Raw genomic sequence first — 17,647 nt, 5'->3', positions numbered from 1 at the left:
TATTTCACTTATACAAATATCGGTGTATCATGTTATCAGTACTCAAACTTAATATTCATGTTATCACAAACTCAGTTATAGTCATTATGTAGTAATGCATATATTCTCACATTCATGTTATTCATTCAGTTAGTATAGTTCATGCGTGTGAATCCTTTGCATTCCACCTACCTCGCATGCATACTAGTACATTCCAATGTACTGACGCATTTATGCTATGGTATTTTATACCATAGATTCAGAAGCACGAGCTCCAGAGCATCAGTAGAATTCCAATCTTTGCAGTCAGAGTTAGTAGTGACTCCTCATTCTTTAAGGACATGACTATTACTTTGATATTTTATTAATAATTTATTAGTTGGAGTTAGTGTGATACATGTCCCATCAACTCCTTATTCATACAATTCAGTTAGTTAGAGGCTTTCAGACTACAGTATGTTCAGACAGTTTATTTCAGTTGTTTTGGGTATTTCATACCCCATCCATATGTTATGTTTTATCAGTTATGTTATAGTTTTGAACCTTAGGGCCTTAAAACCTTTATTTCTGCATTTATACAATATAGTATGCATTGTTCAGGTATAAATATCTATCATGGGTTAGCTTGTGGTCCTTCAGGGTCATGAGTACCGTGTTGCATTCTGAGTACCAGATTCGGGGCGTTACAAACTTGGTATCAGAGCCTAAGGTTCAATGAAGTCCTAGGAAGTCTGAAAGCCGCATCTAGTATAGTCTTGTACATGGGTGTGTTGCCCGCCATATTTATGTGTAGAAGGCTATAAGATGTTCTTAGAACAGTTTCCCCTCTTTCAGTATTTATGTCATGCCAGTGAGCATAATCTCAAGTCAATCTCTCGGTCTAATCCATTTCTCCCTTTCTTTTATATAACATGCCTTCTAAAAGAAGAAAATAGAATCAGCCAGTCCCTCAACCCAAAGATCCTTTGGGAGAACATGTCTCTCATGCAGAGTTCAGAGCTGTATTCACTACTCTTGCTCAATCAATTTCTGCTTAGAATGAACGACCAGCTATTTTTCTGGCCAACCCAGTGGCCAATTTCGCTGCAGCCAGGATTCAGGACTTATCCCGAATGAATCCTTCATCTTTTCTCGGGTCTAAGACAGATAAGGACCCTCAAGAATTTTTTGATCAAGTTTAGAAAGTTACAAATATCATAGGGGTTACTTTTAGTGAGAGTGCGAAGCTAGCTGCATATTAGTTGCAGGATGTTGCTCACACTTGGTACAGATAGTGGAAGTTAGAGAGGGCTGTAGATGCAGGGCCTATTAAGTGGGAGGACTTTGCTACTGCATTCTTAGATAGATTTTTCCCTTAGATCTGAAGAAGCTAAAGTGTTAGAATTTATCAACCTCAGGCAAGGAAACATGATGGTGAAAGAGTATTCTCTTAAGTTTTCTCAATTAGACAAATATGCTTCTCATGTAGTTGCAGATAGTAGGGCTAAGATGAGTAAGTTTGTTTTTGGAGTGAATGATAGTGTAGTCAATCAGTGTTGGTTCGCGATGTCGAATAGTGACATGAACATAGCTAGGCTTATGACTCATGCTCAATAGATAGAAGAGCAAAAGATTAAGATGAAGGAGAAGTAAAATAAGAGACCAAGGACAGATAGTTTCAACTTTGCTCAGCCTAAATCAGAAGGAAGAAACTGTTCTCAGTTTTGTCCTAAGTCATCAGTTCCAGCTCTTTCTTCAGCTAGTGTTCCAGCTCCTAAGTTCAGGGATGGTAACAAAGATAGAGCGCTAGGCTCTAAGTCTCAGGGCAGTGTTAGCAGTGCCCGTATCTATCTTGTTTGACAGACATGTGACAAGCACCATCAGGGATTTGCAGAGCTAGCAGTGGTATTTGTTTTGGATGTGGTAAGCCAGGCCAAAAAGTCAGAGACTGTCCTCAGCCAGGTCCTCAGAGTCAATAGAACTATTCCTCAGCTCAGTTCTGTCACCCAAACCAGCTGGGTGCCACCTCCAATGCTACTAGTGGGCAACACCCAAATCAATTTTATGCTCTTCAGTCCTAGCAAGATCAGGAAAATTCTCCTGATATAGTTACTGGTACGTTATAGATCTTTTATGTGTATGTTTACGCTTTGCTGGATCCAAAAGCTTCTTTGTCTTTTGTTACTTCCTATATAGCAGTTGATTTTGGAGTTAGTCCTAACATTTTACTAGAGCCCTTCTCAGTCTCTACCCCAGTGGGTAAAACCATCATAGCTCGATGGGCATATAAGAACTGCCCAGTTATGATATTTCAAAAAGTCACTTCAGTAGACTTAGTCAAATTAGAGATGACTGATTTTAATGTCATTCTCATCATGGATTGGCTTTATTTCTGCTATGCCAGAGTTGACTGCAGAAATAGAATAGTCTAGTTCAAGTTTCCGGATGAACCTATCCTAGAGTGGAGGGTAGTACTTCAGCTTTCAGAGGTCAGCTTGTTTCCTACCTTCGGGCATGGAAAATGATATCTAAAGGAAGAGTCTATCATATTGTTCAAGTTAAGAACACTAGATTTGAAACTCCTAGTATCGAATCAGTCCCAGTAGTGAATGTATATTTAGATGTCTTTTCTTAAGATCTTCCAAGAGTTCCTCCCAAAAGCGAAATGGACTTCTGTATTGATCTTCTTCTAGATACTTAACCTATCTTTACTCCCCTAAACCAAATGGCACCAGCAGAACTCAGAGAATTGAAAGACTAGTTAAAGGATCTCTTCGATAAGGGGTTTATCAGGCCTAGTGTGTCCCCATGGGGCACACCAGTCTTATTCGGGCACAAGAAAGATAGTATTCTCAGAATGTGTACTAATTACCATCAGCTTAATAAAGTCATGATCAAGAACAAGTATCCTCTTCCCAGAATTGATGACTTGTTTGACCAACTTTAGGATGCCAGCTATTTCTCTAAGATAGACCTCAGATCAGGCTATAATCAGCTTAAAGTCGGAGAATGTGACATTCTGAAAATAGCCTTTCATTCTTGGTATAGTCACTTTAAATTCTAGTTACTCCTTTGGCCAGACCAATACCCCAGCTGCTTTTATAGACTTGATAAATCGTGTGTTCAAGCAGTACTTGGACATGTTCATCATAGTCTTCATAGATGATATTCTGGTCTATTCTCATAGTTAGCATTATCAAGCAGACCATCTCAGAATCATACTTTAGACTCTCAGAGATCATTAGATATTTACCAAATTCAGTAAGTGCAAGTTTTGGCTAAGGTTAGTAGCATTCCTTGGTCATATCATTTTCGGTGATGGCATTAGGGTTGATCCTCAAAAGATCGAAGTGGTAAGAAACTAGCACAGACCTATCTCTCCTTCATATATCAGGAGTTTCTTGGGTTTGGCTGGATATTAAGATGGTTTATTGAGAGATTTTCTTCTATTGCATCCATTATGTCCAGATTGACTCAGAAGAAAGTCAAATTTTAGAGGTCAGATCCTTATGAGGAGAGTTTTCAGGAGTTGAAGACTCAACTCACCTCAGCTCCAGTCTTAGCTCTTCTCGATAGTCCAGATGGGTTGTAGTGTATTGTGATGCACCAAGAGTAGGTTTGGGTTATGTCCTCATGCAGCATGGTAAGGTCATATCCTACCCCTCTAGACAGCTTAAACCCTATGAGAAGAATTATCCTACTCATCATATTGAGTTAGCAGCCGTAGTATTTGCTTTGAAGATTTGGAGGCATTATCTATAAGGAGTTCATGTGGATGTGTTCACAGATCATAAGAGCCTTCAACATGTCTTTTCTTAGAAAGATCTCAATCTTTATTAGAGAAGGTGGTTAGAGCTCTTGAAAGATTATGATATGAGTGTCCTTTATCATTCGGGCAAGGCGAACATTATGGTTGACGCTCTCAGTAGACTGTCTATGGGTAGTATTGCTCTTGTTGAGGACAGTAAGAAAAAGCTAGCTCAGGAAGTCCATCAGGTTGCCCGACTAGGCATTCGCTTAGTCGATTTATAGGAGGGTGACTTATGGGTTTAGAGTATTTCAAAATCATCTCTAGTTTCCGAGGTAAAAAAAAAGCATGATAGAGATCCCAATCTAGTCAAGTTGAAAGAGTCAGTCAAGGAACAGAAAGTAGAGGTTTTCTCCTAAGGGGAGATGGTGTTTTGCATTGTTAGGGTCGTCTATGTGTTTCAGGTGTAGACGGCTTAAGGCAGGAAATTCTTGCAGAAGAGCATGGTGCGTGCTACTCTATTCATCCAAGGGCCACAAAGATGTACCACGACTTGTGGGGAATCTATTGGTGGAGTGAGGTGAAGAGAGATGTTACAGAGTTTGTTGCTAAGTGCTCTATATGTCAGCAAGTTAAGATAGAGCATCAGAAACCTAGTGGGTCAATGCAAGAGTTCAGTATTCCTACTTGGAAGTGGGAAGAAGTAAACATGGACTTCGTGATAGGTTTGCCTCAGAATCATTGCCAAGCATGGTTCAGTTTAGGTCATTGTAGACACGATGACCAAATTATCTCATTTCCTTCCTATCCATACCTCTTATTTAACCGAAGATTACACCAAACTCTACATTAGAGACTTGGTCAGATTGCACGGTGTTCCATTATCTATTATCTCAGACAGAGGTACCCAGTTCACCACTTATTTATGGAAAGCGTTCCAAAAGGGTCTTGGTACCCAAGTTCATCTTAGTATAGCCTTTCATCCTTAGATAGATGGTCAAGCAGAAAAGACCATTCAAACTTTAGAAGATATACTAAGGGTGTGTGCAATCCATTTCAAGGGTAGTTGGGATAACCACTTATCATTGATTGAGTTTGCACTCTATTGTAGGAGGTGCAGATCTCCAATTGGTTCGTTCGAAGTTAGTAAGGCCTCAGTTATAGGGCCTGACTTAGTATTCGATGCCTTAGAAAAAGTCCAGTTGATCAGAGAAAGACTTCGAGCTGCTCAGAGCCGACTAAAGTCTTATGAAAATGTGTGCAAAAAGGATCTCGAGTTCAAGATGGGTGACTATATCTATCTAAAGATCTTTCCCATGAAGGGAGTGAAGATATTTGGTAAGAAAGAAAAGATCAGTCCCTGATATGTTGGTCCTTTTAAAATTCTCAATCATTTAGGTAAGGTAGATTATGAGCTCCAATTGCCTTTAGGTCTAGCCTCATTTCATCTAGTCTTCCATGTATCTTTGCTCAAGAAGTGCATAAGTAACCTAGAAGCCGTTATAGTCCCTATTCAGAGCATAGATGTTCAGAACAACCTCTCTTATGAAGAGATTCCACTCAAAATTATTGACTACCAGACTCGAAGACTGAGGAACATAGAAGTCCCTCTAGTCAAAGTTCATTGGCAAAATCAGTTAGTTGAGGGAGCTACTTTAGAAGCAGAAGTAGACATACAGACCAAGTATCCTCACCTCTTCTCCGCAAACTCAGATAAATCTCAAGGTAATAGTTCTCCTTAAGCTTTTTAGTTTCATGTTTCGATTTTAGTAACAAGCTTTGTGTCCACTTCATGTTCAGAATTCCATAATAAACTTGGTATTAAATACCATTACATATTTATTCATGCAATCTTGCACCAGTTCAGTAATATAATCATACATCCAATTTGCATTCTCATTGTGAGAACCTTAGTTCATCAGAACACTCATTCATGTATTCATGAATCAGTTATACATGCAACAGATATGCATGATCAGTATGATATATTCAGTTATCAGTTATGTCAGTCATGAGATCCTGTTCAAATTGTTCATGTTCAGTATGTATGTCAGTTAATATTCTCCCCTCTCACTTAGTCTCATTAGAGGACAAATGTTCTCAAGGGAGAGATATTGTAATACCTCGTACTTCTACCTAGCTTGAAATCATCCCAAGAATGTTAGAAAGTTACTTTGAAATATGAATCCATTTTTTTACACATAGAATTTTTTAATATTCTCACTTTTTATCATATGTAAAATTGAATTAGCTTTCCAACGATACCAATTTCGTCCAAATCCAGTATTGGAGTAAAAAGTTATGGACGTTTTACTCAAAGCTGTCAGAATCATCAAGGTGCGATGGCCAGGTTGACGGACCATCGATCTAGTGACAAACCATCACCTAGATTATCGTAGATAAGGTAGTGAGTCAACCTACTAGATAAGGGGTGACAGATAGGTTGACGGACCATCGAACTTGCGATGGACCGTCCCCTAGACCATCGCAGCCAAGGCAGTGAGTCAACCTTCTGGATAATGTACGATAGATAGGTTGATGAACCATCAAACTTACGATGGACCATCGCCCAAGACATTGCTATAAGGCAGTGAGTCTTTTTTTGGTCCATATATGATGGTCGAAATGACGGACCATTGCAGGAGCCGTCGCAGGTCCCATTTAGTGAATTTTAAGTCATTTTTAAAGGGTATTTGGGTATTTTTCCATCCATTTTAAGCCTTAATTATATCAGGCCAAGGCTCATAAGTTCATTATTCATCTATAATATCAAATTAGGGTTTCTCTCAAAGATCAATCCTCAAGAATAAGAAACCCTAGGTGTTTAATTCCAAGTTAAGAATTCAAGTTTTCCTCCATCAATCTTCAAGAAATCATCCACCCAGGTATTTTATGTGTTGATTCACGGGTACCTTTGACCCATGAAGCTTAAGAATCTCTTTTTAAAATCTAAGATTTTTGTATTTATGAATGATCATGATTTAATTTGAATTGAAATTCATATTTAGGATGTTGTGGGGTTCTGATTCATGTTTGAAATTTCATACTCCAATGATTGACTCTAAGATGTGGTGATTTGCCTAGTAATCATGATAAACCCTTAAATTTACACGTTGATTAATGTGTCCATTATTATTAGATGTGTTGATGATTGTATAACCAAAACATACTCCCCATGAGTTTGATTAAATGCCTATGTTAAGGAAAAGTGCCATACTAGTATGATAATATGAAATCCCAATTTGTGTAAAAGTGTATGCATGTCAAATGTTTGATGAAATGTCTTAGTCAATGAGTTATCGATATATGTGTGACCATTGTGTTGCTTTAGAACTTGTACTTCATGAATTCTCTAACTTATTGTATTATGGATTGTGATATTGGTCATGTATTTAAGAAAGTCATGCTTTGTCAGTTTCATGCTATCAAGTCTTGGGGGTACTTGTACCCAATGATTAGCTGTGTTCCTAGAGCCAATGTCATGTTTTCAAGATACTCTCGGTCGAGCCTTATTACTAGAAATTCAGTTAGTCATATGACTCAGGAAAACTCAGTAATCTCATAAACCTCAGAAATTCAGTAATCTCAGTAGTTTTCCGTTAGTCAACGGAACTCAGTTAACTCAGTCCAGTCTGTTCAGTTAGTCATGTTCAGTGTCTATCCTGATAGGAGTAGAAATTATAACCGAGCAAACCCAAGGATGGGAAACCACCTATTATATGAGGGTGTGATTCTTGGAAGCAATCCTTGCGTTCCAGATTTACGTTGCCAGCATAGGTTGAGACATCATAGCCCATTATAAGAGGGAATATGAGGTGGATTAACCTGTTATATGAGGGTTCCCATAGTTCTCACTAGAGTGACCTGTTCTATGAGGGTTACTTACAGATTGTCCTTACGAGTGGTGAGGTATTGACACTATTCTAATTGGGGTTACCGATTGGACCCTAACTCACCTATGTTGCGTTATTTGGAGCATGTCAGTTAGATGACTAATTCCCATTGTTTCAGTACAAAATTAGGACTGTCAGATATATTTATTCTATCTCAGTAATAGAACTCAGATAGTTTTATAGAATTTAGGACTGTCAGATACAGTCAACTCAGAATAGTATGAAACTCAGCTAGTTCAACCAAAACCTAGACTGTTGAATACTGTCACTCAATATCATTTATTTTAGTTATACAGATATCAGTATCTCATGTTATCAATACACATACTCAGTAATCTTGTTGTCACAAACTCAGTTATAGTTATTATGTAGTCATGCATATATTCTCACGTTCTTGTTATTCAGTCAGTTAGTATAGTTCATGCTTATGAACCCTATGCATTCAGCCTACCTCATATGTATAACAGTATATTCCAATATACTGACATATTTTTTCTATGGTGTTTTATACTATAGGTTCAGAAGCACAAGCTCCAGAGCATCAGTACATTCCAGTCTCTACAGTCAGAGTTAGCAGTGAGTCTTCATCCTTCGAGGACATGACCATTAATTTACTATCTCATTAATTAATTTATTAGTTGCAGTTAGTTAGGGACATGTCCCATCAACTCCTTATTTAGACAGTTCATTTAGTTAGAGGTTTTTCAGGCTACAGTATGTTCAGACAATTTATTTTAGTTATTTTGGGTATTTCATACCCCATCCATATGTTATGTTTTATCACTTATGTTATAGTTTTGAACCTTACAGCCTTACAACCTTTATTTTTGCATTTATACAGTATATTATGCAGTGTTCAGGTACAAATATTAGTCATGGATGAGCTTATTGTCCTTCGGGGTCATGAGTACAGTGTAGCGTTCTGGGTACCAGATTTGGGGCGTTACAGTTTGATGAAATAGGATGCTGTTTTAGTTGATTATGATGATATATTAATGATATAAAAGCTATAAATCAAGTGGTAAAAACACCATAAGGCTGGTATTGGATCAACGGAATCACAAGACACAACTTGAGTAAAATGGACATTTTTGATGTCACCAGCGTTACAATAGCAAGGGATGTGGGGTGTGTACTATGCATTGGAATGTTATTAAGGTACCTAAATAGTGTTACATTGCTATTATCCCATGGAGTGAACTCCATCCTAGTGGATTAATCCCTGTTATGCGCCCCTTGTTCCACCAACGGCAAAAAGCCTTGTCCTATAAATTGGACACTTGAACTTGTTGTTATAAAACTTATACGAATTTGAAACTTAAGGGCTTGAAAAAAGTTAAATTAGGGTTTTTTTTTCTTTAATGTAGATTTTTAATGGATTTTATTATGTTTTTATTCATTATGATTACGACAATGTCCATGAGTGGCTAAAAGGCCCCTTTCTGGGGTTAAGGCCAAGAAATGTTTACTTTCGTTGTGAATTGAGTTTGTTTGGATTGCTTATCATATTTGGTTGTTTTTTATCCTTGTTATCACTATTTTAAGGATTTTTGACCCTTAGAATACATATATTGTCGACCTTGTGAACTGGGGAGGGGGAATAGGAAGATAGAATATAGGGATGAATAGAGTAAGGTTCTTATTCTTTTTTAAAATAAGGAATTTGAATCAGCGAATAGGATAGGGATATACCTAGAAACCTTGATTGATTCACATGTTGGATGATATCTTAATGCATCTAAATAGACTATTACATCCCCACTCAATGATGTAGTTGTAATGTCCAGTTAGGTAGAAGGTTAGAGGTCGGGAGACCATAATCATACAATAAACCCTACGAATCAACAACCAGGATATGTAATCTAACAAGTAACGTTCATTAGTATAGTATTATTGTTCACAATGCCTTTACCCTAGGTTTTTATCCATTGCATGTCCAAAGTCTTTATTTTTCCGCAATATTTTAGTTTAATTTTAGCTTACAGACTTTCAAAACTATTTTTGTTACATTGCACCACTTTAATTTCAATAGTTCAACTTGAATTAGATAGTTGTTGATACAAGTCTCTGAGGGATCAATATTCGGCTTTATTTAAAACTGTTGTACTACTTGATGAGACCACGTACATATGTGTGTGTGCTTAGACGCAACACGAGGCATGTACTTCTCTATGAAAATCTCAGAGAACTAAGCCCATGTTAAAGGAGAACATCTAGTTATATGGGAATCAAAATGAACTCTCTACCAATGTCGAGATGCCAAGTCCAACTAAAAGCAGTGTAACTATCACAACCCGAGGCTACCCCCTAATCGCAACAACGGTGCTTACGGTTATAAGTGACCACAAGCTAAGCTATGTGCTTGTACCTGCTGAGAGCACTGAATGAAATAATAATAATGGAAATGTGCAGAAAGCCACTGATAAAACCATAAAGTCTGAATACTAAAAGTACAAATGAATCACAAGTCTGAAATATCTAATAAGACTGATAAACTGACTAACTGACTGTCTAAATATCTTAAAGCCTCTAAACTGACTAAGGATTTCATGGGAAAGACCCCTAACTAATTTCGACTAACTGAATAAAATTAAATACTGAAATAACTAAATAATTATTACATGTCCTCAATGGATGAGTACTCACCACTATGGCTGCTAGATTATGCTGAGCTATCTAACTACGGTTGGGAAACTGTGCGTCCAAACCTATCATATAAGACATCATAGCGCAAAGAAGAGTATGAGGTTAGTACGTTGAATGTACTAGTATATGAGATGAAGACAGGCTTATATGCATGCGGTACTATGCATATGAAATAAGAACTAACTGAATAGCATGAGATGACTGAACATGAATGCATAAAAACTGTAATATCTGAGAATGCAATACTAAGTGTATATATATTATGTTACTAAGATACATCCGTAATCTGAGAGATTGAAATCTGTAAAATTGAATATCTATAGGTCCATTAGTCATGCAAACCTGAACTAAAAATAGATTGAATACCATACTGAGACTGTGGGAGGTTTCATCTAACCAACATGCCCTAATCTGAGAAAATTGGGGTCCAACATGTAATCCCAGTTGAAGTGGTGTCAGTTCCGTGCCATGGGTACTAACACTGGCTAAGTGGATCTACTAATCTGGTGTCCCAAAGGACCAGGTGTCATGCATAAACTAACGAGTGACCCCTAGGAGGAAGTCAAGACTAAAATGATGGGTGACTCCTCATATCCAATGTTGGCTATGTAGTTATGGAATACAGGGAATGCTATTAAAAACTCTACCTAACTGAGGGGTAAGCTGCCACCCCTACATTTTCTCAGTGCTATATCTTACCCCTAACTGAACTGACACTGGAATTGAAATTATATTGAGTTTAACTAAACATTATTTCATGACCGATAGTGCTCATTATGATCATAATAACTAAATAAATAGAAATGATCATGGTTTAACTAAATCATACTTGAAAATTTAAAAATCATGTATAACACGTAGGTATTGGGTGTTCATAACCCACCAACACTAAATAATCACTGAATGTTATAACAAGCTTAAAATTGTTGTAAAAGATCATAGTTCAAAACCCATAAGCATAGATATTTCATCAAGCATGTGGGGATCTTGAATTTAACATGGGAATGGTTACTAAGAATCATAAATTTAGAATTCATCATAAAATATACTTGAATAAAGCATGGGAAAGTCAAATACATAGCATGATGAATTCAAAATTTTGCATGGGATCATACATTGACTGAATTGTATTTAATTACGATGGAAACATGAATTAAACCCATCTTAAGTAATACAAAATACAATAATGATAGAAAAAAAATTCAATCTTTAATCGAAAAGAGGGGTTTTGGTCTCCACGGGTGAAAAAAAAAAACCATAAATGAACATCCCACATACCTTAAACCTTTAACCTTAAAGAGAAAAACCAATCTTGATGCTTTCTTGAAGGTTCTTGAAATTGGGGAACTTGAATTCTTGATTTCTTGGGGAGAAAGGAATGGAATTTGTGTTCTTGAGGAAGAGAGGAGGGTTTTCTTGAGAGAATGTGGAGAATAAGGGAAAATAACGCCTAAATGATGTCCCAATTTATGTTATGAACGATTGGCTTGAGGGGAAAAAACCCAATTTCCCCCATGCATTTAAATTCAAAACTAGACGAAACAAGTTTACCGTGATGCAGCCTTATCGCTGTAGTTCATTTCCCCCACCGCAATACTGTCTGCATGACGATAGTAATAACACTGCACCATAGGCTTATCACAATAATTCTCTTGTTTCATGATCCAAACATTACCCCCATCCAAAAAATTTAAAACTTCTTCGAGACATGCTCCTTACATCCCTAAACATGAATTAACTCAAAAAACAATGTCTTGGAGTCAGGAAGACTAAGTTAAAAATCCACCAAGTTTAGAAGCCTTAAAAATGACTAAGTCCCCAACACTTACTGAAATTTTTAGGCCTTAAGCCCCTTACGCATGCAACTAGAAGCTAAACTGAGCTAATAATAATGCGGGGTATTACAATATCTCCCCTTGGGGAACATTCATCCTCAAATGGGACTAGTTAGACTGAGAGTACTGAACTAAGGTAACTGAGATCACATACTGAACATGTATGACTGGAAACATGATTACATAATTGAGTTTGAAATATGATACATGAACTGAACTAATTTCGTGAGTGCATACAATGACATGTGAATAGTTATATAGCTGGAGCTGAGAATGAAAAAGATTCAAACTAAGGAAAGCTATTACCTTAAGCTGAGTCTGAGTATGTAGAGAAAATATGAGGGTACTTGGTATGCATATTTTATTCCATTTCCCAAGTCTCTCTCAACGGACTGATTCCACCATAGAACTTTAACCAAGGGAACTTCTTCGTTCCTTAGTCTATGAATCTAATGATATAGGATCTCAACTAGAACTCTTGTGAAATAAAGGCTATCCTGAACACCTATACTTTCTAAAGTAATAACAATCTCTGAATTGTCAATGCATTTATTTAACAAAGAAACATGAAACATCAGATGCAATGATGCCAAATCTATAGGCAACTATAGCTCATAAGCTACCTTCCCAAAACGGTTCAAAATTCTATATGGGCAAAAATTTGGGGATTGAGCTTCCCCTTCTTGTCCAATCTCTTCACTCCCTTCATGGGCAAGATTTTCAAATAGACTAAGTCAGCAACATCAAATTCAAGATCTCTCTTCCTCACATCTGAATAAGATTTTCGACGACTTTGGATTATCTTCAGCCTTTCCCAATTCAACTAAACTTTCTCCATCACATCAAACACTGAATCTAGCCCTATAAAAATAGCCTCACCTGCCTTAAACCAAAAAATAGGAGATCTATATTTCCTTCCATAGAAATCCTTAAATGGAGCCATCTGGATACTGGAGTAATAGTTGTTACTGTAGGCAAACTCAATAAAAGGTAAGCGCTCATCCCAACTAACTTTAAAATCAACAACATATGCTCTCAACATGTCCTCTAAGGTTTGAATGGTCCTCTCTGCCTGACCATCTATCTGAGAATGAAAAGTTGTACCGAGATAAACTTGATTACCAAGACCTTTTTAAAAAGCTTTCCAGAAGTGAGAGTAAACAAGGTACCCCTATCTGATATGATAGACTATGGAACTCCATGCAACTTAACCAACTCTATAATATAAAGCCTAGCATTATCCTCAACTGAATATGAAGTATGACCTGGCAAGAAATAAGTTGATTTAGTTATTCTATCCATAATGACCCATATCAAATCATACTGACAACGAGTATGAGGCAAACCTATCACAAAATCCATGTTTATCACTTCCCACTTCAAAGTGGGGATGCTGAACTCCCGCAATGCACCACTAGGTCTCTCATGCTCAACTTTAACTTGTTGAAAATTTGAATACTTAGCTACAAATTATGCAATGTCCTTCTTCATACCATTCCACCAATAGATTTCTCGCAAGTCACAGTACATCTTAGTGGCTCCTGGATGAATGGAATATCGCTCACCATGCACCTCCGCTAAAATCCACTGCCTCAAACCATCAATACATGAACACATAACCTGCCTTGACAATGAAGCACACCATCTCCCCCTTGGGAGAAAACCTCTACTTTCTAATCTTTAACTATTTCCTTCAGCCTAATTGAACTGGGATCCCTATCTTGATTTTTCTTTACTTAGGCAACCAAAGAAAATTTTGAACCATTCTGAACCCATATACTACCTTCAGTTAAATCAACCAACCAAACACCTAATCTAGCAAGATGATGAACCTCCTAGACTAACTTCTTCTTATCCTCCGCAACATGAGCAATGCTACCCATAAAAAATCTACTAAGGGAATCTGCCACAACATTGGCCTTTCCCAGATGATACATCATACATATACCATAATCTTTTTAGAACTCAAGCCACCTTCTCTCACGAAGATTTAAATCTTTCTATGGTTACACATACTATAAAATTTTGTTATCCGTGAACAAATCAACATGAACCCCATAAAAATAGTTCCTCCAAATTTTCATGGCAAAAACAACAGCTTCCACTCAAGATCATAGATAGGATAATTCTATTCATGGGGTTTAAGTTGTCTAGAGGCATAGGATATGAAATTACCTCTATGTATCAGTACACAACCATGACCAACTATAGAAGCATCATAGTAAACTACAAATCCCTCTGAACTATTTGGCAAGGTCAGGACTGGGGCTGAGGTGAGTCGAGTCTTCAAATCCTAAGAACTCTTCTCACATGAATATGACCACTAAAATTTGACTTTTTTTTGAGTCAATCGAGATAGGGGGATACAATAAAAGAGAAACCTTTAACAAACCATCTATAACAACTAGCTAAACCTAATAAACTCATGATATCTAATGGAGAGATAGGTCTGGGCTAGTTTTTCACTGCTTCAGTCTTTTGAGGGTCAACTCTAACTGACTGACTGAGGAGGAAGCTGCCACCCCTACATTCTGTGGAAGCTAAATTTTACTCCCAAATGAACTGGCACTAGAATTGAAATCAGATTGAGTTTAACTGAACATTATTTCATAACTAATAGTGCTCATTGACCATAATAACTGAATAAATAAGAATAATTATGGCATAACTGAATCATACTTAAGAATCTAAAAATTATGTAAAACACATAGGTATTAGGTGTTCATAACTTACCAACACTGAATAATCACTAAATGTAATAACAAGCTTAAAACTGTAGTAAAGCATCACGGTTCAAAACCCATAAGCATCGACAATTCATCAAATATATGGGGATCATGAATTAAACATAGGAATGCTTCCTAAAAATCATTTATTTAGGATTCATCATAAAATTCACTTAAATAAAGCATGGGAAACTGAAATTCATGGCATGAGGAATTCAAAATCTTGCATAGGATCAAACATGGACTGAATTACTTTTAAATTACCATGGAAACATGAATTTTACCCATCTTAAGAAATAAAAAACACAATAATGATTGAAAAAATTCAATCTTTAATCAAAAAGAGGTTTTTTTTGGCTCTATACGTGTAAGAAAACCTATGAATGAACATCCCACATACCTTAAAATTTTAACTTGAAAGAGAAACACCAATCTTGATGCTTTCTTGAAGGTTCTTGAACTTGGGGAACTTGAATTCTTAATTTTTTGGGAAGAAAGAATTTGAATTTGTGTTCTTGGGGAAGAGTGTAGCATTTTTTTGAGAGGGATTTGGACAGAAAGGGCAAATAATGCCCTAAATAATGTCCCAATTTGTATTATGAATGATTCAGTTAAGGGGGAAAAACCCAATTTCCCCTCAGGCATTTAAATTTGAAACTAGACGGAACAATCTTATCACAACTCAAGCTTATCATGATAGTTCATTTCTCTCACTGCAACACAGTCTATATGATGATGGGAATAATACCATGCCATAGGCTTTTCATGATAATCCTCTAGTTTCATGATCCAAACATGACCCAAACCCCTTCCAAAAAAACCAAAACTTCTTCGAGACATGATCCTTACACCCTAAAATATGAATTAACTCAAAAACTAACATATAGGGGTTAGGTAGATTAAGTTTAAAATCCTCCAAGTTTTGAATCCTAAAAAATGACTAAGTCCCCAACACTTAGTAAAATTTTCAGGCCTTATTTCCATTATTAATGCAACTAGAAGCTGAACTAAGCTAAGAATAATACGACGTATTATAGTAACCGAATGCATGAGTCTCAATTAGGACTAAATTTTGGATCCTATCCTCACAAGCAATTAGAAACTCATATGCATCCTTGACCGATGCAACAAAAAACCTAGGCAAAGCCAACCTCAAGAATCTGCCCAACATCTTCTGCTCCTTAACAGACATAACAGGCTGAGCAAACATGGCTGAGCAACTACCTGCTGAGTAGCTACCAGCATAGAAGAAACCTCAACTCTGGGATCTACAGCTATAGGTTGCGCCCCTTTCTCTATACCATGCTGATTCCTAGATTGTGCACCATCTAACGGTGCACCACCAACCAAACCCAAGAGCTGAACCAAAGAATACCTATGAACTAAAGATAAAATAAACCCCAATTGAGCCTGGGCTGGTCCTTGGACTACCACTAGCTGTGGTGGAAGAACCTCTAGCTCAAGAGCGGGAATAGTATCTGGTGAAGGACCCTATCCTAGACCTTGACTGGGACAAATAGTTAGGTTTTCCATAACCTTTGGATCATCAATGAATTATGGTAGAATTCCTAGGCTTGCTTTTGAGACCCTCATCTCGTATAGCAGGAATACATGTCCTAGCCATCTGCAAAAAAGTGAAGTCAAAGAAATGGTTTATAAACCAACTTAGACTCATAGTATGAAATAAGTGAAAGAAGTGAAGAACTCCTATGAATTTCCTATATCCTTCCAAAAATAAGAAATAGACGTCATCATTTAAATCCACAGGACTCTACTAGATATTTTTTCTTATATCGATAATACCAATGAAACCTATGCTTTGATACTAATTTTACATGACCTAATTTATGAGTTATGATGACACTTACCAAATCCCTCCAGTAGGTATGCCAAAACTTAGCCTGGAGCAAGATGCAATGGGCTAACTCTGTGGAAAATTCCAAAAAAAAGGCAAGAATAACAGTTGTGACTTATAAATAAGTAAGGAAATAAAAATAGACAAAAGGTAGATAACAATACAAATAACCATCCCACTACCTAGTATAGCTAGTGTAAGAGCCACTATAAATACAACCCATGTTCAGAAATAGTCACTATAATCATTTCTCAAAACTAAGGACTGGACAAAAATAAGACAAAAGGAAATGGACAACTCTGACTCTGAGAGCTCACCCTATCTCCAAAATCTAACATAGCACAATTGGAAAATCAAGGGTGGCAACTAATACTAGGATCTACACCATAAAGGTACAAAATATAGAGACTAGTCTAGTACATAAGAGGGAGGAAAGTAATACTCAAAATATTAGGATTTCACTTTATATCTCTGAACCATTGCTGCTCCACACGATACACACAACACTAGTGAATACTTATACTATGATTTGTAGGATGCAGAAGTGTAGTATAACTACCAAACATATGGTACTCAGTAGGAAACTGCCATTTTAGCTCAAAAGATAATGCATATATATATATATATTTATATATATATATATATATATAACATGTAAATATAAAAAGAGTCTAAACCCAAATGTCCTGCAATCAGATAATAAAGCTAGTGAAATAGTAAGGGCAAACTATCCTACTCATATCCAAGAAGCTAACATAATAAGGATAAGGCAGTATTAAGGATGTACTATCCTATTGCATCCATACGTAAGAATCTCAACACTATACCATACATCACCAGCCAATATATGAATAAAGGGTAAAAGAAGGATATATAATAGTATACAAGGCTAAGAAATAGATATACAATTTAAATAAATGAAGGAAGAGAGGGATATACGGTAATACCACAGCTACATATATATATATATATATATATATATATAT

This window comes from Capsicum annuum, chromosome 9 (assembly GCF_002878395.1).
Source record: "Capsicum annuum cultivar UCD-10X-F1 chromosome 9, UCD10Xv1.1, whole genome shotgun sequence".
Classification (NCBI taxonomy): Eukaryota; Viridiplantae; Streptophyta; class Magnoliopsida; order Solanales; family Solanaceae; genus Capsicum; species Capsicum annuum.
The sequence above is the reverse complement of the archived record's forward strand: the minus strand, read 5'-3'. Positions refer to the sequence as shown.